We start from the raw sequence: 27,101 nt of genomic DNA, 5'->3' as shown, positions 1-27,101 counted from the left end.
TCCTAAATTCAGTCCCTCAAATGCCACGGTATATTGGGGCCTATAGATGAACAGCTTCTGAAGCAGCAGGTGACTTTTTTAAAAGCAGAGGTTGAGTTATATTTTAATACCTTGATGTTCAGTTTGCCCTATTTGCCAGTTTGACTTATTCTCTACTAATTCTGGTTTCATGATTCTTTCACTTTCACAGATATTTTGGGACATTATTGTTTCCATTTTACAGATGTGTAAAGAGTGTCCTAGGAATTGTTGTTGCCAAGGTTACACAGCATATCTGTCATAGAAAAAGTGTTTTCCACACTATGAAGGTACTACATTAATATGAAGTATTATTATAATAAAGTGAGGATTATAGTACATATCCTTTTTCTTTATATTGTTTTCCTCCCCAACTCTGTCTTGATTCTTTAGTCTCTTGCTCAGCCTGTTAAAACAAAGAAATCATAATAATTACAATAACAATAACAACAAAAAATTTATGATGTTTTTTAAAAAAACCTAAGTTGGGACAGCTAGATGGCGCAGTGGTTAAAGCACCGGCCCTGTATTCAGGAGTACCTGAGTTCAAATCCGGCCTCAGACACTTGACACTTACTAGCTGTGTGACCATGGGCAAGTCACTTAACCCCCATTGCCTAAAAACAAAAAAAACAAAAACAAAAAAAAAACCTAAGTCTTCCTAAAATGTTCATTACAGGGTCATTTTTAAAGCCACTTGTTTAATTACTCAGAGTGTGAAAATGGAAAGAGTCATAATACACTAATCATGAACAAAATTTCAAAAGCATAAATGAGTGCCATTTGCCACTTTTGTATGATAATTCAAATGCTTTTACATTTATCAATAACTAAACTCATTTGATTCCATTTTTCCTATTTTGTACCATTTCAGCAGATACTTTCCACAAAATTATTTTATTTTCCTTCCTATCATGTCAGTGACTGTCAATTGCCTCCTAGTAAGTGGCAGCATTTTGTTTATTTCACCACATTTGTCTTACACTTGAAATGCCAGTTACAGTTCATAAATCTTTTGCCCATCAATATATGTATGTAAGGGGCAGTTAGGTGGCTCAGTGGATAGAGTGCCAGGCCTGGAGTCAAGAAGACCTCAGTTAAAATTCAGCCTCAGAAACTTTGTAGCTATGTGACTCTGGGTAAGTCACTTAGCCCTGTTTGCCTCAGTTTCCTCATCTATAAAATGAGCTGGAGAATGAAATGGCAAACCATTCTAATATCTTTGTTAAGAAAGCCCCAAGAAGAGCAATGAAGAGTTAGATGCAATTGAGCAACATCATGTGTATGTAAAGCAGTGTGACAAAAGATAGAGGGGCTGAACAAGGAGACAGGAAGGTCTGGTCCTAAATTCTGATTCTGAAACAGGTGAGAACCTGAGCAAATTGATGAAACACTTAATATTCAAATCAACTCTTGAAGACTGAGTCACAATAAGATTTCCTCTACATCATTAAATCATAGATCCAGGTTGCTATACCAATACATGCATGCACACACCCAAGTGTACACAGACATACTATACCATATAGCAAAATATATAAAGGTACCTGATGTCAGAGTCAGCATGACCTGGGTTTTCAATCTCACTGATAATAGCTATTCAAAACAAACATCTTAGTGAGATATTTCTGGTATTTCTCTAACAATATGAGGTTGTAGAACAGATTCTGATTTTTCACTGGTAGAAAGGGAAGGAAGAAGTTGTTTTCCCACTTGGATTTTTAACCATGATTAATAAGAGGTTTAAATCAGAGAGAGAGAGAGAGAGAGAGAGAGAGAGAGAGTTGACTGGGCCTATGACAGACAACTCTCAGGCAAGGAAATTTTACCAATGCATATGCTACCTTGTCTTTCACTTAGAGTGTTAGACAGTTGCTTCTGTAAATACTTCATCAGTGTGGATGCTTGTCTTACATACATTGCTGTGGTTTTACAGATCTAGGACCCTTTATGAGTGACTGAGGATAGCAGTTTTCATCATTTGGTGGAAAAATTTGGATTATGAGCCTCCCTAAAGTACTTACGCTAATCTTCAAAAGAAAAATACAGAAATTACACTGATACTTGAAGTATTTCTATGTTGTTATCACCTGCTAGAGTTTGTACTTTGTATGTAAAATCCTGAAGAATCATGAGAACTCAAGTGTAGTATTTGAGTGAAAATATTTAACACTTAATAAATATTCTAATGCTTCAATTGATCCATTTTCTTATCACTGTGGGAATTCACAGTTCACAACATATTTCTCATCCTGGACTACCATTGTCCCTATTTTCCAGAAGTTTCATAGAAGTTCCACCCCATATACATACATTTATACAGAGCATGCAAATATAAAATATGGATTTGTAGAAGTGTGTATATCAACATCATTTCAAACACATTATAACCAACTTTTATCATATGACTTACAGAGAGTCAGTCCAATCCAATCTGAGTTCTCTATCACTTCTTGGCTATGGGAAATTTTTAATTGGATACCCAATAAACATTTCAAAATTAGAATGCCCAAAATATAACCGATTATCTCTTTTTCACTTACTCATCTTCTTAACTTTCCTATAATTCCCCAAGGCACCAATATTTTTCCAGTCAGGTTCTCTACAACAGAATTGCTTTTGATTCTTCACAGTCAGCCACCCCACATACCCAAGCAATTGTCAGATCTTTTCTTTTTTCTTCCATCTTTTGAATATGTTCCTATGTCACCATTTACATAAGCTAACTTCCTAGTTTAGGCTTCTTAAAAATCTCACCTAGACTATTGAAATAGCCTAATAAGTGTTTTTCCTGCCTCATATCTCTTTCCACAATAATCCCTCTCCCAGTCAGTTGCAAAAGTGATTTTTTTTCTAAATTGAATGTCTGATATAATAACTCTCTACTGCTACCACCCTCTGCTCTCCTACTTAATAAATTCCAATGGCTCCCTATTGCCATGTGAATTTAAATAGGAAATCCTTTGTTTGTCATTTGAAGTTCTTCACAAACTGGACCATTCAGATAATTTCACTCTTTTATATATTTTATATTTTACATATGTATATTTATGTGTATGCATATGTGTATGTGTATGTGTATGTGTATGTGTATGTATATGTATATGTATATGTATATTTATGTATATAATATTGGAATCCTTATGAAGTCTGCCATCCAACCATACTGGATTAATGGTTGTTCCTCTGACCTGATAGTATGTCTCCATCTTCATGCCTTTGTACTGCCTGTTGTGAAAAATTTTTGATGACTAGGGCTAATTTTGGGGGACTGATGGTATGGATGACTAACCTGGGGACTGTTGACTATTTGGCTATCTGACTTCGTTAATTTAATGTAGGCTGTTTATAAAGTTCCACCATACTGCTCCATTCCCAAGTTAATAAGCAAAGTATTAAGAAGCTTCTTTACTAAATAATCAAAGCAGAGTTTTTTTTTATGAGATACTATTTCAAATTAGGAATACAGGGAAATAAAATGTACAACCTGACTGCTTTCCTGTGGTCTCTTTCCCACCTGTTGCGCTTCAAACTTCTTGAATACAATAAGGGCCTTCCTTAGCCGTCCGGCCTCAGGGCACATTACACTTTCCCTGGTTTGTATTAAGGCCTTTAACCTTGTCAGCCCCATCTTTCCTTTTCCAAACCGAACTCTCCTCCGTCCTTGTCCTTGTCCGTGCTCCCCTCTAGTCAGCCCCTCCTCAATCTTGTCTATCTAGTCTGTCTCCTCCCTCCTGTCTCACTCCCAGGTCTATATATACCTTTTCTTCTCTCCACTCAAATCTCGGGGCTTCCTTCGCCCCCACACACCAAGCTAATCCTCCTGCCAGCTCTGCAGCTGGTTGGGGGGGGGTACTCCCACTTCCCATACCTCAGCACAGGCTATCTTTTAGATAGCTCCCCTCAGGTCGGAGGGAGCTGGGGGATTTTTGCCCCCCAGCTGTCTGACCTGGTGTCTTGTATAGCCCACGGGGCTTTTTCCACTCAGCTAAAGCTGAGGAGGAGAGGGAGAGACCCTGAGTGCCTAAGGCTTTCTAATCTCAGCCTAAAGGTAGGGTCCCCAAATCAAAATAAATTTCCACACTGTCTTTCATGTCTGAAGGGAGAGTAGGCATGGGACTGAAAATCTTTACCTTTGTCTCTTGCGTTCCCTTTATTCCTTCAAGATTCAATTTTAATACCTAGCCCTCTGATTTTACCCTTTGTGTACTCTGAATCTGTTATATATCTACTTCTTTACATTTCATCTTCCCCATTAGAAAGTAGACTTAATGAGGGCAGTGAGTATTTTACATTTTTCCTTGTATCTTCAGCACATCTCACAGTGCTGGCATATATTGAATAGCTATTAAATACTTGTTGACTGATCTATAGACAATCTTCATCTCACATTTATAACACTGCTTTTATGGAACTGAGAAACACCTTCTAACCCCTTTCTAATATGTTTAGAGAACAGATTAATAAGTATGCATACAAACACATAAAAATACCCAAACACATATATTTGTATATCTATTTACTATTAGTTTCTACATTACATACAGAGACCCATAAAGAAAATAATTACATAGGAAAATTTGATTCTTTGTTCTGATTAAATTTTTAAAAACTGCTTGTTCATTCTTTTAGCCTAAACCTATTTTCATTTAATGAAGATAAAGGAAAACAAAAAAGTTTATCTAACTATAATGTATGCGAGTAGGTCTTAATGCTTTCTTCTATTAAAAACAAAACTAAAAGCAATGTTCTATTTCAATTCAGTCAAAAAAATCAAGGAAAAATGTATAAATCTTAAAAGGTGACTACATTTTACTAGCTGTTATTTTTAAATCCCCTTTTGAAATTATTATATATTGTATTTTTTTTTAAGAGAGGCAATTGAGGTTAAGTGACTTGCCCAGCTAGTAAGTGTTAAGTGTCTAAGGCCGGATTTGAACTCAGGTACTCCTGACTCCAGGGCTGGTGCTCTATCCACTGCGCCACCTAGCTGCCCCTGAAATTATTATATATTCTCATCTGTGTGTGTGTGTGTGTGTGTGTGTGTGTGTGTGTGTGTGTGTGTGTGTGTGTGTGAAGAGAGAGAAAGGCCTAGATTCATCTAGCTATCTCAGGGAGCTACAGTTCTTCTGCTCCGTTCTCTACAAGAGACCTAGCGAAAAAGAGTGAGAAAGCCAGCTTCATCCCCTCTTCCTCCCACAAGAAATATCACTTCCTGATGCCAAAGAAAAGCCACATGGCTTGCCCTCAGACATCTTCTCCTCATGGCAGAACTTTCCTACAGTAAGTCTCCAGAAGGTGGCGTCATTCCAATTGTTACAGAATCCTTCCAGTCTAGGACTTGTTTTCCTTATTTTCATTTATATCATTCTGCCTGTCTGGAAAGACATGAGAATGGGGAGCATAGAGGCTAGGCCTCAACCCCCAGAACACCCCAGTCCTTCATGGCTCAGTCTTTGCCTCTTTGCGAGGTTACAGATCAGGAGGGATGGCTCCTCAGCTGCTTTCTCCTGGCTCTGATAGTCTTTGTGGCCCCTGTGTCCAGGGGCCATTGGAAATATCAGGGCCCCAATTCAGATTCACTGGGGCTTTTTTCCTTCAGGGCAGGCCAGGGGATAATATTCCCTGGGATTTTGTGCAGCAATTGAAGGCAAATCCAGGGGAAGGGGCAAAGGACTAACTTTAGAGGGGATACCTCTGAAAGTAGCTCCAGAGCTAAAGGTCTGAGACCCCCTCACACACATGAAAGGCACACATCTGTAGACCTGTGAGTCTAGGAGAAGACCCTGGACCCTAGAGGGCTGTGGGTTAAGGCTATAAATTTCCCCACTGACCCCCAGGGACCATGAGAAATTTTTGGCTTTGCTAGGATTCCATGTTGAACAATTGTCATAGAAGCAAGGATTTAGAGATTGAAGGGACCTTCAAAATCATCTAGTCTCATTTTACATTTGAGGAAACTGAGGGCCAGAGATTGTAAGTGACTTTCCTAACTTTCCCATGTTTACACAACATAAATAGGATAGTCAGGACTTGAACCAAGTACCTCTTTCTCATACATGATGCTTCCTCTTTAAAAAAAAAAATTGCAGAGGCAGCTAGGTGGCACAGTGGATAAAGCACTGACTCTGGATTCAGGAGGACCTGAGTTCAAATCCGGCCTCAGACACTTGACACTTGCTAGCTGTGTGACCTTGGGAAAGTCACTTAACCCTCATTGCCCTGTCCCGCCCCCACAAAAAATTAGAGGAGAAATTGATAAACCTGAAGATAAAAAAGACTGTTAAAAATTTGTTGGAAATAAGTGGTCCACTGCCTTTATCTCCCTCAACAAATTTCTGTTGAAATCAGAATTGATGGCAAGGGGCAGGGCAGGGCAGGGAGCGGGGGAGAGGTCACAGCCTATGGGAGGTAGATTTTACCCCTACCACTTGTTACTGGAGCAGGGCTGGGGTGAAATGGAACCCTAGAAGCTGCAGTGATTAATGAACTGTGTCCTGGCCTCTCCTATCTTTCTCAGACCTTTGTCAAGCCACAAATCCAAAGGAGAGGTCATCTGATCAGGGTGACCAATGTGGAGCTGGGTGGGAGATGCAGTCCTGCGCTTCAGTAACTCTCCCTGCAGGTGGAATATGGCAGGGGAAGTCTGAGATGTGGAAAGTTTAGTTGGGAATTCTATCCTGGGGTAGGGGAGAAGTGTGTGGGAGTCTGTGTTAGTGTCTGTCTTTTTCTGTGTCAGTCTATGTCTCCATGTATGGCTATCTCTTTGTACAGTGCCTGTTGCAGCATGTGCCTGTGTGTCTGTCACTCTAGGTATGTGTCTCTCTCTTTCCCTGAAAAAAGACTGTCCCTGCCTCTGTGTGTGTGTGTATATCTACATCTATAGGTTTCTGTACCCCAAAGGGGCCAGCCTGGCCTGGTCGTCTGAGCCAGGAAATAAGAGGTCTCTGGGTAGATGGAGGGCTCCTGGTAAAGGTATCCAGCAAATTCAGACAAGTGATACTTGCACTGGTGGATATAGTAGTCGGTGACTTAGCCGATGATGAAGATGATCCAGAACATGATTCCACCTGACACCTTCATGGCAATGCCCAGCTTCCCGGTGCATAGTTTGATGTAGATATGCTCACAGCTAGAGCTCTCAGAGACCTGCACATTCATGCTTACCCCATCCTGGATGTTGCTCCACCTGCTGTACTAGACACCAGTCTCCCAGGGTTCCATCATTCTGAGGTGACCTTAAGTTCCAAGGGAAGGGAAAGGAGTTGCTCTGGTAGATGAAGTGTCCCAACGGAAGCCTGTTCTTCTCAATATTAGGAGAGGGTATTGGGTCCCTCTCACCTGCATCTCCCTACCTTTCCCCCAGCTTTGGGGGAAGATGTTTCTTAAATGAATACTTCTGTTTCTCACTGGCCCTTGGCAGGAGATGCTGTGGGGCAAGGCCAGTAATGCAGTTTGCTGGACTGTTCAAGATGATTATTAATAAATGTTTTTAATTTAAATTTAAAAATAGTTGTGAGTTTCTGCATCTATGAAGGATAGAAACTGATCATGCATTTCATAATATTGAACAACTTTGACCAAGAAAGAAAAGAATACCTTTACACCTTCCCCTCTATTTCCTTTACAACTTACCTATCACTGTCAAGGTTGCCACTATTCTCCCAGTCCCTCAGATTGGCAACCTTGACAATCTTCAACTCTTTTCTAATATGTTCCCCTCATAGATAACTAGTAACCAAAATTGTTTCTACCTTCAAAATACCTCTTTTATTCAGGCCATTAACTCTCATCAGAACTGTTATAATTTTCATCCAGTTGGTCTTCTTGCCTCAAGTCTCTCACAACTCTAATCAATTTTCCACACATCTGCCAAAGTGATTTTTCTAAAGCGGAGGTCTGACCATGTCACCTCCTGACTTAATAACTTCAGTTGTCTCCCTGTATCCCACAGAATCAAATATAAGTTTCTTTGCTGTACTTTTTAAAATCTTTTAACTTTTATTACTTATTTATTTAGAATTTTCTGTACCTTACATGTAAAAACAAATTGTTAACATCGATTTCTAAAATGTGTTCCAAATTCTGTTCCTACCTCCCTATGCCCCACTTCAGACTCAAGTAATTCAATGTAAGTTACAAGTGTGCAGTTGTACAAAACATAGCACACAAAAAACCTTTATGACCTAAGACCAATTAATCTTTTTCTTGGAAACTTTGGATATAGGAATTTTGACTGTGTTTCCTATTCCTGAGGGTGTATTTTGATCTTCCTTGCTACTGTGGGAATTTATTGTGATCTGGAGACCCTGCCTTTGGGGTGAGATTAAAAAGCCTTAGGCCCTCAGGGTTTTTCTCTGTGTAAGATGGGTTGGTGCCCCTCCGGCTCTGCTTTAGCGGTCTGAGCTGAGAAGCCCCCCAGGCGGCTGGGGAAAGTCCCAACACACTCCGCCCTGAGGGCACCTACCCCAGAAATGCTTAGCTAGCACCTGCAGCGGCCCTGGGCATGTCCTGTTCTGAGGTCCAGGGTGAAGAGCAGGAGGGTAAGGGTCCTTTGAGCCCTGGGTATGGTACGCAAGGCTCACTTGAACCCCCAGTGCAGCACTAAGCAGCCAGTAAATTGGCTTGGTGTGTGTGGCGGTGTAGGGAGCCCAAGGTTTGAGGGCAGAGAAGGGATATATATATATATATATATATATATATATATATATATATATATATATATATATATATATATATATATATATATAACCTGGGAAGTAGAGATACTGGGCGGTGGGTGAGAGAAGAAGAGAGATGCTCGGGGTCGTGACAGGACAGAAAGAGGGGATGGAGAAAGTGCTAGTGAGAAGGCAGAGAGATGCCAGAAGAAGGGGGTCGCCACAGTGGAGAGGAGAGAAGGAAAAAGGGGGACTGAGAGAGCAAGTAGAGAAGACGTAAAGGGGGGGTCAACAAAGAGAAGGGGGCTTGGAGTTAGAAGAAAGGAGTGGAGCAGTGAAGCAGGGGCTTTTGAGTTAAAAGAAGCATGGGACTGAGAAAGTTGGAGAGGACTGAAGGAAAACCTGTCTGAGCAAGGTGTGGCTGCAGGCCACAGAGGCAGCGGCCAGCACACCCATAGGTGAGAGGTGACAGAAAGGTTGACAGGTCGTATTTTACTTTTGTCATCCTTGTTTCTACATTTAGCTCTAAGTTTATTCACCTAAATAAACCCCATATTTGCTTTAATTAAAATAGGCATTTTAATCCTTTTTTTTTTTTTCTTATCAGTCTGTGGGGGAAGGAACAGGCCCTTGCAGACTGGCTTAGGCAGCTAATAGCCAGCTATAGCTTTACCAGCTAAATGCAGTCAAATAGCCAGTCAAAAGTCCACCATTTAGTTAAAATATTTTTACATTTTAATGGGCCATGGCAGGACTTACAGCCCATTTATAATTTTTCATGTACATATGATTTTCATATACATATAATTTTTCAGTAGCCCACAGTTATAAAATTTACAGATTAGAGTTAAGTTAATTTTTTTTTACACTACCAAAAATACTTTCTATGGTCCACATCCTTTTCTGTCTGTTCATTTTGCTAGCTTATATCTTGACTTTTAACTCCTTGTTAAAGTGGGGCTCTACTTCCAGAATGCAATCTCCCAAGCTTCAGGGGGTCCTAGGTGGTATGATTTAAGGAGAGGCACGTTATGTAATTCACCAGGCCTGTGCTCTGGTCTGTAAGTAATGCCAGGCCTCCTTGTTCTTTAATAAGGAAACAAAAAAATCTATTTCACTGTGGTTGCTAGCTCAGGGGAGACTACGTCCCTCCCCTGCCTGGGCCACCACTCAAGACTGTTTCCTGATTCCCAGCACAGGCAAAACAATCGAGTTCCACCTCAGCGACAGCAGAGACAGCTGTAATCTAGCCTCTTTTCTTAGCTTTCTCACTAGACCATGAGCTTAGTTACAGAAGATGCCTCCACTGCAATCTATTTAGAGGCTCTAGGGGTCTGTTTCTCTGATGAGGCTTGCCTGGGGCTGGATCTTTGTCTATGCCATCAAAGGGCTGGATATGCATGGCATTGCCAGAGGGCTGAGCTCCACTCCCACCCCAGAAAAACAGAACTTTTTTGCTGACCTTTTAATCTGTATTTGGCAGGAAAATGATCTCACGCAATCCGTTTTTGGGTTCTGCTGCTAAAGGAATTGTCTTATGACATTAGTTAGAGGTTTTTTCATGATTGTGTGGGGAGCTCCAAGAAATTATTGCCTTTCCTCCATCATCTTGGCTCCACCCCTTTTTGCTGCATGTTCAAAGTCCTTCACAACCTGATTTCCCACTACCTACCCAGACTTCTTAATTCCTCTCTATGCACTGTACAATCTAGCCATAATAGCCTACTTGTTATTGATTGTACTACATACTCTATCTCCTATTCCTTTCCCTTTACACTGGCAGTGTTTCCTGCTTGAAAGCTCTACCTCTTCCCTTCCAATTTTTAGATTCCATGTCTTGCTTAAGGGATGCTTGTTCACTGACTGACTAACCCTACAAGTTTACCTTCCATCAACTTTATAAGTAATGTGCATCTATTTGATTATTTACATGTTGGCTTACCCATTAGAATGTTAAGTTTCTTAGAGAGCTGACTTTTGTTGTTTTTTTGTTTGTTTGTTTGTTTGTAGAATTTATCTGCTTTCTGTTTTACTACCAAGTTGGATAACTGAACACTTATATGTGTATTTATTGTGAAACTAGTGTTCCATGGGAAGAAAGTCAAGACTTGAATACTTAGCATGGGGTCCTCTTTTCCCCAGAGTTAATGCATTTAGACTGAACTAAAATTTACATCTCTAGATTAATAACATTCAAGGAAACAGGTAGATATAATTTTAGCCCAGCACCCCATTCTTTCTTGTGTGAGATTAAAATTGGATATTAGATCATAAATCTACCCTACTTAACCTTTCCCTTAATTTATCTCCCAGACTAGTAAATGGAAGAAGCTTCTGGTTTTCTAGATAGAGCTTTTATTGTATGGTAGTCACAAGGTGATGTTGATTAGAAGGATAGGAAAGTAGAAATACAATACAAATCGTCTTAAGTCTAGGCTTAGTCTATATTCCGTATAAAACTCACCAAAAGCGGAAGGCCACCTTTGGGGAGAGAGACCGAGTCAAGCGTGTGCTGTTAACCGAGAGCCGGGCCGAGTCAAACTCCAGTCCGTGTCTGTCTGTGCAGCGCAGCCAGGAGACCAGCGGAGCAGGAAAAAAGGCCCCACTTCTGTTCTCTCCTTGCCTTTTAAGCTCGCACCCCGGAAGTCAAGTGCTCAGCAGGCAATCTGGCGTGCGTCGCAGGCGGACTGGTGTGTGTAGTTCACGCTGTTGGTCTCCTCCCCAAAAGGGTGGTCCTAAAAAAAACTGGCGTCTCTCCATTATCTAACCGACTGTTAAAACTTTTTACCACAATTGGGAGAACAGAGTAGTGAAACTTCTGGCCCAAACATTGTGTTTCTCCTCTTGACAGGATATTAAGTCTCCCTTGAAGAAGGATATGGGGAAAAAAAAAACAAAAAACCTAAAGATGTCTATTCTGCTTCACTGTGAGCCACACGATACCCCATTGCTACATGTGGATGAAAAACTTGAAACATAAATTTCTTTTTTTTTTCCCTTTTATTTTTTTGCAGGGCAATGAGGGTTAAGTGCCTTGCCCAGGGTCACACAGCTAGTGAAGTGTCAAGTGTCTGAGGCTGGATTTGAACTCAGGTCCTCCTGAATCCAAGGCCAGTGCTTTATCCACTGCACCACCTAGCTGCTCCATAAATTTATTTTTTATAATTTTCTCATGTAATTGTACACATGTAGGGCTATAGTGTTAGAGAGAGAGAGAGAGAGAATTATTAAACACTTCTCATTCACTTTTTTCTCTTGGTGAAGTCTTTACTGTTTTGAATTTAATTATTCCTTCTAATTATTATCTCTATTCACAGAACTATACAACTAGCTCCAGATTTTCCTTGGAGATCGAATCCTATGTTGCCAATTGCAATTAGAATGGGCGGCTAGGTGGCACAGTGGATAAAGCACTGGCCCTGGATTCATGAGTTTAAATCCAACCTCAGACACTTGATAGCTGTGTGACCCTGGGCAACTCACTTAACCCTCATTTCCCTGAAAAAAAAAAATAATTTACAAGCTAGCCTTAGCATGTGTTTTCAATCTCATAGTACATTACTTACCTATATTCTGCAGAACTAGGCATATTGGTTTTCTCTCTTCTTTGCACACTGTACACTCTATATCCTATCTCTTTTTGCCTTTATATTGTTATTTCCCTCATTTCTGGAATGCATTCCCTCCTCACATGAGTTAGTCATATACAACCCCTCCCTTCCTTCTACCACCATCTTCTACACGAAATTGTTCCTGATGCCCTCAATTCCTCCCTTACACACTATAACTACTATAGGTTTATCTATTTTTATTTGTATTTATCCTGTCTCTCTCTCTCTCTCTCTCTCTCTCTCTCTCTCTCTCTATATATATATATATATATACATATACATATACATATACATATACATATACATATATATGTGTATGTGTATACACACACTTATATGTATATATACACACAGATACACAAACATATATACATATCTAGTGTATGTTCATGTATATGTGTGTGTGCACACAAATATATATAAACACACATGTGTACATATGTGCACACTTGTTGAGTGATGGCTTTAAAATAGGAAGACCTTGGTTCAAGTTCTCCCTCTCACTTATATAGACTATGTGATCATGGACAAGTCATTTAACTTCCTGCCGTTCTAGGCAAATAAGGCCTTTAATTGTTTTTTAAAAAATTGCTGGCTTATATTAGTAGTAGAATCTACTACATTAAGGAATAAATGGATTGTTTTACTATTTATGTTTTTATCCCCAGAGCCTAGCTGAGTGACTGGCACATAGTAGGCTTTTTTTTTAAAGCAATAAACATTTATTTTATTTTTTTCCAGTTACATGTAAGGGTACTTTTAAACATTCATTTTCATAAGATTTAGAGTTCCAAATTTTTCTCCCTCCCTCCCTCCCTTTCCTCCCCCCTCCACAAGATTGTAACCAGGTTACATATGTACAATCCACTAGTGTTCTTTTTATCAGTTCTTTCCATGGGGGTAGATAGTAAGCTTCCTCATTAGTTCCTTGGGATTGTCTTTGATCATTGCATTGCTGAGAGTAGTTAAGTCATTCACAATTGCTCATTGAACAATACTGCTGTCACTATGCACAATGTCCTCCCAGCTCTGCTCACTTCACTATACATTGATGTTAATTAGACTTTCCAGGTTTTTGGGGGATCATCCTGTTTGTCAGTTCCTATAGCACAAGACCATTCCACCACAACCATATACCATAACTTCTTCAGTCATTCCTCAATTGATGGACATTCCCTTAATTCGGATATAAATATTTTTGTACAATTTTCCCCCATTTTCTCTTTTTCATGATTACTATTGTTAACTGTTTCCTTTCCATCCTATTCCCTTCCCCATGATATTTATCCTCTTATCCATATTCTTTCATTCTATCACTCTTCAAAAGGGATTTGCTTCTGTCTTTCCCCTCCCCCACTCTGCCCTTCTTTCTTTTGCCCTTCTCTCTTTATCTCCTTCCCCTCCAATTTTTCTGCAAGGTTAGAGAGATTACTACACCCAATCGAGTGTGTATTTTATTCCCTCCTTGAGCCAATTCTAATGAGATTGAGGTCTTTGAGCCAATTCTGATGAGTGCTAGGCTCATTTACTGCCCAGATTAAATAGATTACTCCACCCAGTTGGGTGTGTCTGTTAGTCCCTCCTGGAGGCAGCTCTGATGAGTTTAAGGTCTTTGAGCCTTTTGTGATGAGTTTAAAATTCATTTACTGCCCTGCTCCTCTCCCATCTCTTCACCCACTCCATAAGCTTTTTCCTTTTTCTTTCATGTAGGATTTCACCTCTGCCCTTCCCCCTCCCCCAGTGAATTCCCTTCACCCCTCAATTTAACCCTAAAAATGTCATCACCTAGCTAAGTGACACAGTGGACAAATCATGACCCCTGGACCCAGGGGGAATCCCAGCCAAAACCCAGCCTCAGACACAAGACAGTCACCCACTGTAAGATCCCAGGTATGTCCCCCAGCTCCAATTTTTTATGGTTCTCTAGGGTCTTGTATTTGAAAGTCAAATTTACCATCCAGTTCAAGTCTTTTCATCATGAATATCTGAAAGTCCTCTTTTTCATTAAAGTCTCATTTTTGTTCTCTGAAAGATTAAGATTAGTTTTACTGGGTAGGTTATTCTTGGTTGTAATCCCATTTCCTTTGCCCTTTGGAATATCATATTCCATGCCCTCCGGTCCTTTAATGTAGAAGCTGCTAGATCTTGTGCTATCCTGACTGGGGCTCCACAGTACTTGAATTCTTTCTTTTTGGCAGCTTGCAATATTTTCTCCTTGACCTGAGAGCTCTGGAATTTGGCTATAATATTCCTAGGAGTTTTCCTTTTGGGATCTCTTTCTGGAGGTGATCAGAGGATTATTTCAGTTTCTATTTTAGCTTCTGCTTCTAGAATTTCAGGGCAATTTTCCCTAAGAATATCTTGGAAGATGATGTTGTAAGGGGCTAAAATTCTAGCTAATCTATCTAAAATCTAATGAGTGGTTACCAATAAATTATAAGATTTAGCAAGAGTATTTAATTGTTTAAGTATTTATTAAAGAGCATTAGGATCAGAGAGAAAGGTAAAAATCTAACTATTTCTACCAGACTCTATCATCTGACCCACCATGGCGAGGTCAGGAACCAAAAGAGACAGAACCCCTCTGCCAGTACCCGCTTCCTACTTCATGTCCTCCTCCCAGAAATGGGAGGCTCCTCAAGTTGATTGGCTGGTAGCCTTGATAGACGGTACTCACGAGCAAAGGTCACTTCCTGACACTAAGGACCTTGACCACATGGCTTTCCCTCAGAGGCCTTCACCTCATCGTGGCACTTTGCGACAGTAAGTTTCCAGCAGGTGGCGTCATTCCAATTGTTACAATGTCTAAGCTCTTTCCTTGATCATGGTTTTTAGGTAGACCAATAATTTTCAAATTATCTCTCCTGGACCAGTTTTTCCCAGAAGATATTTCATATTGCCCTCTATTTTTTTTTTTTTATTCATTTGTATTTGCTTTATCATGCCTTGGTTTCTCATAAAGTCGCTGGCTTCCATTTGTTCAATCCTAATTCTTAGGCAATTATTTTCATCAGAGAACTTTTCTATTTGGCTTTTCAAGTTGTTGACTTTATTCTCATGTCTTTCCTGCATCACCCTCATTTCTCTTTCAATTTTTTCCTCTATTTCTCTATCTTTATCTTCAAAGTCCTTTTTGAGTGCCTCTATGGCCAAAGACTAATTCATATTTTTCTTGGAACCTTTAGATATAGGGTCCCTGATGTTAACATCTTCCTCTGAGTGTGTACCTCGGTCTTCTTTGTTACTGAAGAAACTTCCTATGGTCCTCACCTTTCTCTGTCTGCTCATCTTGCCTTACTTTTACTTGACTTTTAGCTCCTTAAAGTGTGGCACTGTTTCCAGGATTCAGTATTCCAAGCTTCAGTAGTCCCAGGTGGTATGATTAAAGGAGGATCAGGTTCTTCACTTTCCTGGCCTGTTCCCTGGTCAGAAGATGACCCTAGACCAACTTGCTAACCAACCACCTTTGTGTGTTGTGGTTGTTAGCTCTGACGAGCCTGTGCCCCTCCCCCACCTGGGCCACTACTACTCAAGCAGTGCTGGTTCCCAGCAGGGGTGAAAAACGCAAGTTCTGCCTCAGCACCAGCATAGACCCCTGTTGTTTCCCTCCTGCCTAGGGCTCAGCCCTCTCAGCAGACTGTGAGCTCAGTTCCAGATGACCCTGGCGCTTCAGCTGATTCAGAGGCTGTGGGGGTTTCTTTCACTGGTGAGGCCTTCCTGGGACTGGATCTGTGTCAGGGTGACTGTGGGGTTAGGCTCCACTCCTGTATCAGCACAGCAGCTCCCTCCTTCTTCTGACCTTCCAAGCCATTCTTGGTTAGAAGATGATTTCAGCACATTCTTCTGTGAGTTTTGCTGCTCCAGGCATTTTCCTATGGAATTATTTGGTTGTTTTTGAGGCAATTGTGTCATGAGTTTGAGAGTTCACTGTCTTTTCCACATAGTAGGCTCTTAATAAATTCTTAAATTGATTCAATGAAAAGCCATGAACTTTTCAATCAACATAAAGAATCTTTCATGGCATTACAATTATACTTCTCATGTGACCTGGTAAAATTGATGCTCTTGCATCTTCCATCTAGAGTAAGGAGTCCCCCAGATATTCCTTATTTGTGCAAGTTCCTCCCATTCTAGTTTATCTTTCTGTGGTGTTACATTCAGTTTGATATCAGTGAATCTAAACATCTTGTGTCATGCAAAATAGTGATCCCACCTTTGTCAAGTCATTATGAAGCTGAATTCCAATAGCCTTCCTGAAGTTCATTGGCAACATTGAATATTCTTTTCATACATTGTGTTTTACCAATAAGCATTTGCTCACATGACTCATGCCATTATTATAGAGAAGTTATGTGCTGTGAGGTATAGAAAACTGGTTTGGGAGCAAAAAATATCTGTATTCAAATTCAGTCTCTGACACATACTGCCTTTCTGAATGCATATGTCACTTCACTTCTCAGTGCTATGGATAGCTCTTAAAAACTGTAAGTTCCACAGAAAATGCCAATCTGCATTGTTGTAAAGACATAATAGGCCCATTCAGTTATTGTACCTAATGGCAAAATTAGTTGGTTAAATGAAACTTTCAGTGATAGGCCTCAACCAATGAAGAAGGAAAGAAAATTCTTTTCTCCAAATCCCCCATTGATCCAATTAAGTTGAATCAACAAGTTCAAAATACATGGACAGAGTATTATAAACCTATTTATTTCAAATATCTATACATCCATGCATTCATACACATGCTCCTATAAGTTTTTGTCATGTGCATGTGTACATATATGAGTGTATCTATGCAGAAATATGTGAATATATGCATATCTAATATATAAAACATTTATTAATAATAGTATAAATTTGTCTATACACATGTATATTAATTTATTATCCCTAATAAATAGTATACACATATCATATATACATATATCACATCATATATACACACATATGATATACAAATATTATATATAAACACATATTTGAGTTTTACATGTGTATGCATTTTTATATTATCCCTAATAAATGTTTTGGGGATTTCAAGGCAAGCCTGTTTATGATTTTTTTATTCTGGGAATCAAAATAAACATTGAGAAACTGAGACACCACATGGGTATTTCTTCCTTAGGTATAGATTACAGCAATTCTACAATCCTCATGAGTTGTGGCTGAAATAAATCATCATTTGGTGGCCAACCTTTTGGTGATAATCCCCTTGAAACCCTGTTAGAGTACTCCTCCTCAAACAGACACAGAATCCATTGCTGGGTCTACCTGCTGGGCCAGTACTTGAAGCCTTTCCAGCTTGGGTAAGATCTGACCAAACGTGTACTTTTCTTGTATAGTCTTTGAAAACACAAGGTCACCTTGCCACAATGAAACATTAGAATGAATCTTAAGTAGTGATATTATTGGTTTTATGCACTGACTTGGTACAGTAACCACTATCTGTAATGCTATTTATATTGGAAAATGAATATGAAATTCCAAATTACTGACATATATGAACTTTGGGAATACAAGTCTTCTGGAAGAAACAAAAAAAACCAAATGGGGACTGTTTCTGATTTCCTTTAGGCTCAATTTAGTTTCTTTCAATTAATGTCAACATGTGCCATTAGAAACAGGAACATAACAAAAGAATAAGAAAATTTAGCCTTAATTTTAAAGTATTCTCTACTAACTGTGTGACTTGAGAAGTAAAAATGCCATCCTATGCTTGGTTAACCTACCTTTGTCCTAGGGTTGCATCACAAGCAGTATGTAATATCACTCCTTGTTCAGAAACACCTAGTGTGTTGAACACCAAGGGAATTAAATATAGCATTTCAAATTTAACACTGAACTCTCTTGCTTCTACGAATTTGATTTATTTATGATTCTGTTGTTGTTGCTTTGTTCAAATGTTTATTGTCATTGGTTTCTTTTTTAATCATCTAAAAGTTAAAAAAATATTATTTTAAAAAGTCAACTCTGGGATACCCTTTCTGGGACTATTAAGGCTTATTTAGTCATTTCTGGTTGACTGTGAAATGTCTGATAGATGTCCTGATTCCTTCTAAAATCGGGGCAGCTAGATGGCACAGTGGTTAAAGCACCGGCCCTGGATTCAGGAGGACCTGAGTTCAAATCCGGCCTCACACACTTGACACTTACTAGCTGTGTGACCATGGGCAAGTCACTTAACCCCAATTACCTCACTAAAAAAAATCTATTTGCCTTAACATATAAACCTCTAAATATATAAAATAAGTAATCTGCATTGTAAATGTCAAGAAAGATAAATAGATTTCTGTAAATTAACTTTTTGAAAAGTTATATGTTTGGGATATAATTAAATTATTAACTAGTCCTTGTTTTTTTCATTTCCATTTCATAGTAGCATCAATTAAATAGGGCTTTGACTTCAACTGTGCTAAATAGAAACGATTTAAAGTCAATGGAAATAATTCAGATTGATAGAGAGGCAGTTTGCTATAGCAGAAAAATAGTACTGGATATGGAATCTGAGGACTTAGATTCAAATTTGGTTTCTGGGGGCACCTAGGTGGTGCAGTGGATAAAGAACCAACCACGGATTCAGGAGGACCTGAGTTCAAATCTGACCTGAAGACATTTGACACTTACTAGCTTGTGACCCTGGGCAAGTCCTTTAACCCTTATTGCCCCACAAAACAAACAAAAAAAACCCCAAAAAACAAATTTGGCTTCTATAACCAATTACTTCTTTGACTTGGTGAAGTCACTTAAATTTTCTGGCCTTAAGTTTCTGTCAAAATTGAAATGAACACATATACAATTAGTAGCCAATTAGTGTGCCTAAAGTAATACTTTCCCCATAATTGAACAAGCAAGCAAGTAAAATGAAAAGGAGATTAACACTCTAAGTTATACAAGCCATTCTAGGTAATAAGTGGTCATTGCTTACTAATGTCTTTCAAAAGACATTGTCATCCTGCTTTAAACATCAAAGAGGGTTCTGCTGAACATGCACAATATTGTGACTACCTAATATCTCAAGTTCCAATGTGATGCAAATGGAAACAAGTGAGTTTTAAAATCTAGACATAATAGAAATGGTTACTAACCCTTAACTACGATGGAAGACTTGAAACATGACACAACAATGACACTACAAGGCCACCTGCCCTAGAACATAACAAACAGTTATCTGGGACAAGAAAAGTCAGTGTATTTGTCACCATGAACAAGAAAGATAAAATGAACATGATCTTTTGCTGTTTCATTGTTTTCCTTATGAGTTTTAAGATAGGCACTAGGCTTTTAATGGCCTAATGCCTAGAGGTACGGTGACTTCATTTTCAATCACTGCTCTGTATGTTTAAGAGATCGTATCGGCATTTTCAAGGAGATGCTTTTGTATATTAGATATTTTGTTTTAAGTGCAGCAAAAGGCCAAGCTCAAATTCACTCCTAATGAGCCATGTGTTAATGTCAATGTCTCTGCTGTCCACTCAAATGCCAAAGAACACATCTGACTTTATAATGAGCCAAACAGTTGTCTCTTCATAATCTCAGTTAGCCTTCTGTTAGATATCTGTTTCCAAATTTTATAACACTGTGGTGGAGGTGGTATGTTGCTATGGCTAAAATCCAATCAAAGATGTAAAATTTTACACATTTTGCCAAATTATTGACAATTGTTTTCTGTTATCTTTTCCACATAGAATAAGGCTGACCCTGATAACTCCAAATGACATATTGTCTGATTTTGATCTACTTTGTACAATAATGGAGAAGAAATCAAAACCAGAAGACAGACATCAAAGCAGTTAGCCAGTGGCTGGATGGTAAGAGTATGGACATGAGATTGAAATGGGCTTGCCAATGCCTTATTATCTCCTGGGGAAGCTACCTCAAATTGTCTATGATTTTCCTTTACTCCAAATATGTATTCTGACCATCATTTGTTTATTGAGTGATATTTGCTTATGACTTGCTCATGTATAAGGTTCATTCTTACTACTCAAGGGTATGCAGGATATTGATAACTTTAGAGTAAATGGATCTGCATAATAGCAAAGATTTCTCTTCTGTAGCTGTTAATATTATGAAAGTAATGAAGGAGTGGAAGAGAACTCTGGGGAGTTTGGAAAAAAAAAACTTTGAAAAGCAAAATGAAGTAGAGAATTGAAGTAGTAGTTCATATAATTCAGACCCAAACTCCTTACTTGATGAAAAAGCAGTTTTTAATGGTGTGAGTTATCTTAATTGGCAGCTTATTGATTCAGTTTACAGAAGCAATTGAGAAAAACCTATCAGTCTTAAAATAAAAACTTACTTATTCCATACATTTATAGGTGTATTTGTTGAGGCAAATATGTTGCTGAATGAAAAAATGATCTCAAATATTGTTCAGTCTATCAGCAATGATTAAGGTTTCAGAACCTTAGTTATTTTAAAAACAGAAATCTTATTCCTTTTTGGTTTTTGTTTTGTTTAGTTTTGTTTTGTTTTGTGAGGCAATTGGGGTTAAGTGACTTGCCCAGGGTCACACAGCCAGTAAGTGTTAAGTGTCTGAGGCCGGATTTGAACTCAGGTACTCCTGACTCCATGGCTGGTGCTCTATCCACTGCGCCATCTAGCTGCCCAAATCTGATTCTTTTTTAAAATTTTTATATTGGAGAATTTTTTTAAAATTACTATAAACATTTGAACAAAACAATAGTACAACATAATGGAAAAATCTAATTCCTAGAGAAAAGGAATTTCACTGCACAGATTTTTTTTTCCATGTAGTTGTGCCTTTCACATTTTCCTCTTAAGTAATTAGCCAAAAGATAACACCATAGTGATCAATGGGACCCTGAAGTAGATTAGGCCAATGGAGCATCTCAAGATAAAGCTCAAGGAAATAATTATTTTACCAAGATATTAGGGACCTGCTTCTATAAGATTGGAAGACTAGGTAAGATATGGACATTCAGCACTGGTCTAACACTTGGATGGGCACAAGCAATCTCTTTCCATTGGCTATATATTCTGAATTGCCCAAGTCTTTAAAGCTACATAACTGAGCTATAGTTGTTCTCTCTAGCAGATACCAGGACTGAAGAGTTTCTTCATTCACAGCAGTTTTCTGAATAAATATCATAGTATATGGGGATGGGCCTATGGACAACCTTCCCCATTCCCTAGTTCAGCTGAGAAATGAGCTTTTGATTTTGGTCTTTTTTGTTTTACCTTTTTTAGTTTAGGTGCAAGAAGTAAGGTCACTGACCCAGAAATGCAGGTCTTGGGACCTTGGAGTATAGGCTTGCAGATTAGATATTGGCACTAGCCCAACACTGAAGCTGTGAGAAACCAGGGTCCCAAGACTGTATTCTATGTTAGTTGGTACAGTGGGGAAGACACAGATCCTGAAGTCAGGAAGACCTTGGTTCACATCCATCCAATGAAAAGAGACTGTTTGTACTCCGGTTTTCAAGTGGTAGGATAATATAATATGTCCTTGGTTTACTGTTCTCTTATCTCCCAGAAACTGTTCTCTGAAATCACCCACATAGTTAATTCCAATTTAGGTTATCGATGAATGACCAAAAGTCCTCTTACAAATGAAAATAAAAGCAATCAACAAAACTAGTACAACAACTCTGTCTGACAACATATTCATTGTTTCATACTCAAAAACATATCTGCAAAGAGAAGTAAACATTCTCTTGTCTTCTTTTCTCCAAAGCACTCTTGTTCACTATAATTACATATAGTTTTCATTTTATTTAGTTCGGTTGTTTGTTGGCTTTTATTTTCATTTTACAATATTGTAATCATTGTTTTCTGCTTCTATTGACTTTATATTAGTTCATATATCTTCCCATATTCTTGCCATTCTTCATATTCATAATTTCTGAAGGCACAATTATATTTTATTACATTTATGTACCAACATTTGTTTAGCTAGTCCCCAATCAGTGTGCATCTACTTTTTTTTGTATCTCTTTGCTATGATGAAAAAATTACTATGATAATTTTTTATGCATATGAAACCTTTCTATCTCCATCCTCCCTGTCTAAAAGTGTGATCTCTGAATAAAGAGCCTTCACACAATTCCAAATTATTTCCCAGAAGGTTTGGATTTCATTCACAGTTCCAACAAGACATTTTGAATGGGCCCATCTTTTCACAGCACCTACAGCATTAACTAGTCATTCCCATTGTTTGTCATCTTTGTCAATTTGCTGGTTGTAAGGTTAATGGTCAGTTGTTTTAACTTGCATTTTTTTTCTTTTTATTAGGCAAATTTTCACATGGTTGTTTGATTTGTGATATTTTTAAATTTGCATTCATATACTTGTACATTTATCAACTGGGGGATGACACTAAGTTTTATATACACAATGTCCTAAAGGTATCTTATCAGGTTTAGACTTTAATGGCTTAAATATTCTGAGAGACCTTTGGGACACTGTATTTGAACTAGGCCTCTGTATAGTTCAGATAATTTCATTTCTACTTTGTTTTCAATAAAAGGGAAAAAAAAAGACAATAACGAAGAGCCTAAGAAATAGTGAGCAAACATGGGAAAGTGACCTATAATTTCCTCCTTTTAATATGAGTTAATGTTAATGTCGGTTTAGACATGGATATATGTAGCTTATATCTAGCTTTTGCACCATCTCCTACTGATGTATTTTCTTGATCCTCTGGATTTTAATACTTTAACCCTCCTGGGTGTATTCTATATAAATTTGTAAATATTTCATATTTATTCTTCTCTACAGATGTTGATTCCCAAAGCAGAATTCAATTTCCTTAAAACCAAGAACTAATTCTTTTCATTTCTTTCTATTTTATATTCTCAATACCTAGCACAGTGATTATCACACATTAAGTGCTTAAAAAGTTTGTTGATTGAACTTAAACAGAAAAATGTGACTGTTAGATCACATAAACTGAAAAAACCCTTTTGGCTTTAATAGTTGATATGAGAAGTGGTTATTTTAATGAGTAACTACTATCTTCTTTTTAAATTTTTATACATAAACTAAAGTATAACCTATGTAAACAATTTGCGTGAAGGATCTCTGATTTCATTAACTTGGAGAGTTTCTAGCACGTGTGTTGTTACCATCCATACAGATCAAAAAGCTCTCTGACTTTAAATAGTTAAATCCTAGACCTAAGTCAACAAATGTTTAAGTGATTTCCCCAGGGCCAGTCAGCTAGGACATATAGAGTGTGATTGGAACTCAGGTTTTCCTAACTCCAGGGCTAACACCATCCACTATTGCACCTAGAATAACATGCCTGTGCTTAATAACTCTTTCCAGTCTTTAATTTATGCTGACTACCTGATAAACCAATATTAATGCAATATAAAATTAATGGCCTAGGATAAACAACATTCAAATTATAATTCAAAGTCATAATTCAGGGTCTATAAATTCAGGTTTTCACCATCATGTTATGTTATCCCTATCCAGAATAATGTGTTTTATTTATAAAGTTCAGACTTATGTTCTAGAGATTGGGCTCTATGAGAGAGACAGACAGACAGAAAGACAGGGAAATAGAGAAAATAGAGACCTTAATTCAATATGCAAAGGAGAAAAAAATAAAGTTTAAACACTACCAATGATTGCTTATGTACATTTAAACCAGTTTAAATTTATTCCTAGAACTTTGAGGAAGCTATAGACTTACAAGTGACTATTAAGGAGAAGGATAATGGTCTTCTTTTTGGTTTTAATTCCTTTTCTATGAATTATGTTTGTATTCTCTTTTTGCTCCATTATTCCATGGTGCCTACCCCATGTGAATTTCCTACTTTATTTTGAAGCTAATGAACAGAGAAGTCACTAGTGTCTATTCAAATATTTTTCCTATGTGTCTTTAAAGTAAGATTCCAGTTATATTTTCAAAACATCTAATGATTTTGCAATCTTTTTCTAGCTAAATTAAGGGCCCTGCAGATCTCATATTCTCTTAAAAAGTGCTGATACTCTAATGCAATCATTATTTATTAAGATTAACAGAGCAATATAAATGATATTTAGTAAGCATTTGGCATTTTATGCAGTTAATAAAAATTGTAGCACACTAGTTTCATTAAAACAGTTTAATGCTCATATATCAAGATGCAAATTCTTCCTGGAGATGGCTCGTATTTTAATATTTGAAATACACAAAAACTGCAACATCATGGCTTGACTGAAATAGTCACTAAAGAACCAGGTTGTGGTGGATAGTTGTTATACCCAGATATTAGAGAGACAAGCCTACAATGACATCTCAATATTTCCTTCTTCATTTTAAAATAAATAAATTGAGCTTTTAGTTGGTTTATAAAATGTAAATGTTTCAAACAGAGTATTTGGATTATGTAAGCCAAGGAAAGAACATGTAGAGCCTGTTTATAAAACAAATATTTAACCTTGTGGGAAGAATAATTTTTATTGTTATTGTTTCTAATAAATACTTCTAAATTCTAAATTTGCAATGAAAGAAAAGCATAGAATATATAAGAAAGATTTCATCATTACTCTGTGATAAGCAACACAGGAATATGCCTGAACTATGAGAGTATATTATTTTTCAAATTTCAAATTCAAGATGTTGACAATGAGGGCATGTCAAGATGGAACAATTAATTTTTTTCTTCTGTTCAGGCCTCACTTTTCTTCATTGGAGTGAACTCCCAGTGTGAAAGTACTGACCATTAATGCAGATGTGCAAGTCACATATAACTTATAATATTAGGTAGCTGCTTGGAAGCACTAAGAGGTTCAATGATTTCTCTTTAACCAGATAGCTAGTATATGTCAGAGGCAAGATATAAACTCATATCTTCCTGATTTCAAGAGCAATCCTTTATCTACTATGCCAGGTTTGTGCCTCTTCTGGATTATACATTTTCAAAAATGCATATTGATTCATTTTAATATCATAATATTTTAGGATGTTTTCAGGGTTGTTATTGTTGGGGCCATAACTTTTCATTATCCAGATTGATGCTTCTTTCAAATGGTGCATTGGGTTAGGAATATGTTAAGAATAATATAGTTCCTGAATCTTTCTTTATTCATGTATTCATTCTATTCATTTGTTTCCATATATATATATATATATATATATATACATATATATATATGTGTGTGTGCATACATGCATATATATGTATATATGTATACACATGTGTGTGTACATAAATATATTTTCCCACTACAATTTTTTACTGTGTAGTAAATTACCCAATCAGTAAGTACAGCCATTGGAATAGAAATAGCTTTAGTGGGATCAGTAAGTTAACATTAGTCTCTGTCCTGACATTTTCCAGATGAATTAATGTCTGTGCTTCTCAGACCTCATGGGAAGTGAGATTTTCTACTTAAGTGATTTTTTTTTTCATAAAGCTGAAGCTCATTCCATTTAGTTTGAACATTTTTTTTAAGTAACCATTTTTGGTGGAAATTATTTTAATAGGCTTTAATCAGTAAACTACCTTGTCAGAGAACTAGAGATTGAGATAATTTAAGCAGCCTTGTTCTTGACTCAGCAATAATAATTATGAATATGAGTTATATAGCAAGACTATCAAATGGTTATTCCTTCAATATCTGTTTGTTCCTATGCTAAGTGGCTCCTAATTGCTAGAAATACCTTTTTTTTTCATTTTTACTCTTTGTGTCTATTTTTTTCCTTTTCTCTATTTTTAAATTTCTCCCCATCCATTTTTTTTTTCTGGTCAGGTTTCTTGTTTCAATCATGGGACAAGGGAATAATTAGAATTAAATAATTCTTAAAGAAAATTATACTTTCAACTCAATTCATTTGAAACTGCATATTAATATCTTCTTTTTCTTTCTTCTCAAACAATTTCATTTTCAATATAATTTATTTCTCCTCCACTATCATGTTTGACTTTTCTTATCATTCTTTAACAGAAATATCTTTCTTCATTGTAATATTAATTGTCTTCCTCGCTGGCTCCTTTTTCAAAAACATCAGTTTATGTCTCCTCTTATGTCTTTGAGTCCTTTTATTCTTAAAGGTTGCTTTTTTCACGTATTGATGAATGTTATAGTGGTCCCATTTTGCTAGCCTTTCTAGATGAACTTCTTATCATTCTCCCTTTATTGATTAAGAATAATAATTTTGTTCTTTTTTCCTTCCCAGGAGCCAAGATATCTAAGCGAGGATGTGGTGGGTCTTCTGGAGCCAAGTTCCAAATTTCATTGGGTCTCCCAGTGGGAGCTGTCATCAATTGTGCTGATAATACAGGTGCTGAGTACCTGTACATAATCTCTGTGAAGGCAATTAAGTGAAGATTGAATGGGCTTCCTGCAGCTGCTGTGGGAGACATGGTAATAGCCATAGTCAAAAAGGGGAAACCAGAGCTCCGGAAGAAGGTTCATCCAGCAGTGGTAATAAGGCAATGGAAGTCATATTGGAGAAAACATGGTGTGTTCCTATACTTTGAAGATAATGTAGGGATCATAGTAAACAATAAAGGTGAGACAAAAGGTTCAGCCATCACTGGGCCTGTTGCCAAGGACTGTGCTGACTTGTGGCCCAGGATTGCATCTAATGTCAGCAGCATTGCTTGATTCTCCTAAAGCCCACTTCTAACATGAAAATGTCAGCCTATCTGCCTTCTTGCTTGCTTTGCATCTTTCTTTTTCCTTGATTTTTTTCAAAACCATTGAAATCTGAAAACTAAAAGAAGAAGAAGAAGAAGAAGAAGAAGAAGAAGAAGAAGAAGAAGAAGAAGAAGAAGAAGAAGAAGAAGAAGAAGAAGAAGAAGAAGAAGAAGAAGTTTGTGGTAGTATTTCTAAATGTCTTGCTAAAGTTTGC

General features: G+C 37.6%; 1 pseudogene; it reads left to right on the top strand.

The window, feature by feature from the left end:
• LOC122738580 overlaps nucleotides 1-26,854 on the top strand; it is a 47,209-nt pseudogene extending 20,355 nt beyond the window's left edge.
• The last annotated feature ends 247 nt before the right edge of the window (nucleotides 26,855-27,101 follow it).

Source organism: Dromiciops gliroides, chromosome 2 (assembly GCF_019393635.1).
Source record: "Dromiciops gliroides isolate mDroGli1 chromosome 2, mDroGli1.pri, whole genome shotgun sequence".
NCBI lineage: Eukaryota > Metazoa > Chordata > Mammalia > Microbiotheria > Microbiotheriidae > Dromiciops > Dromiciops gliroides.
The sequence above is the reverse complement of the archived record's forward strand: the minus strand, read 5'-3'. Positions and strand labels throughout refer to the sequence as shown.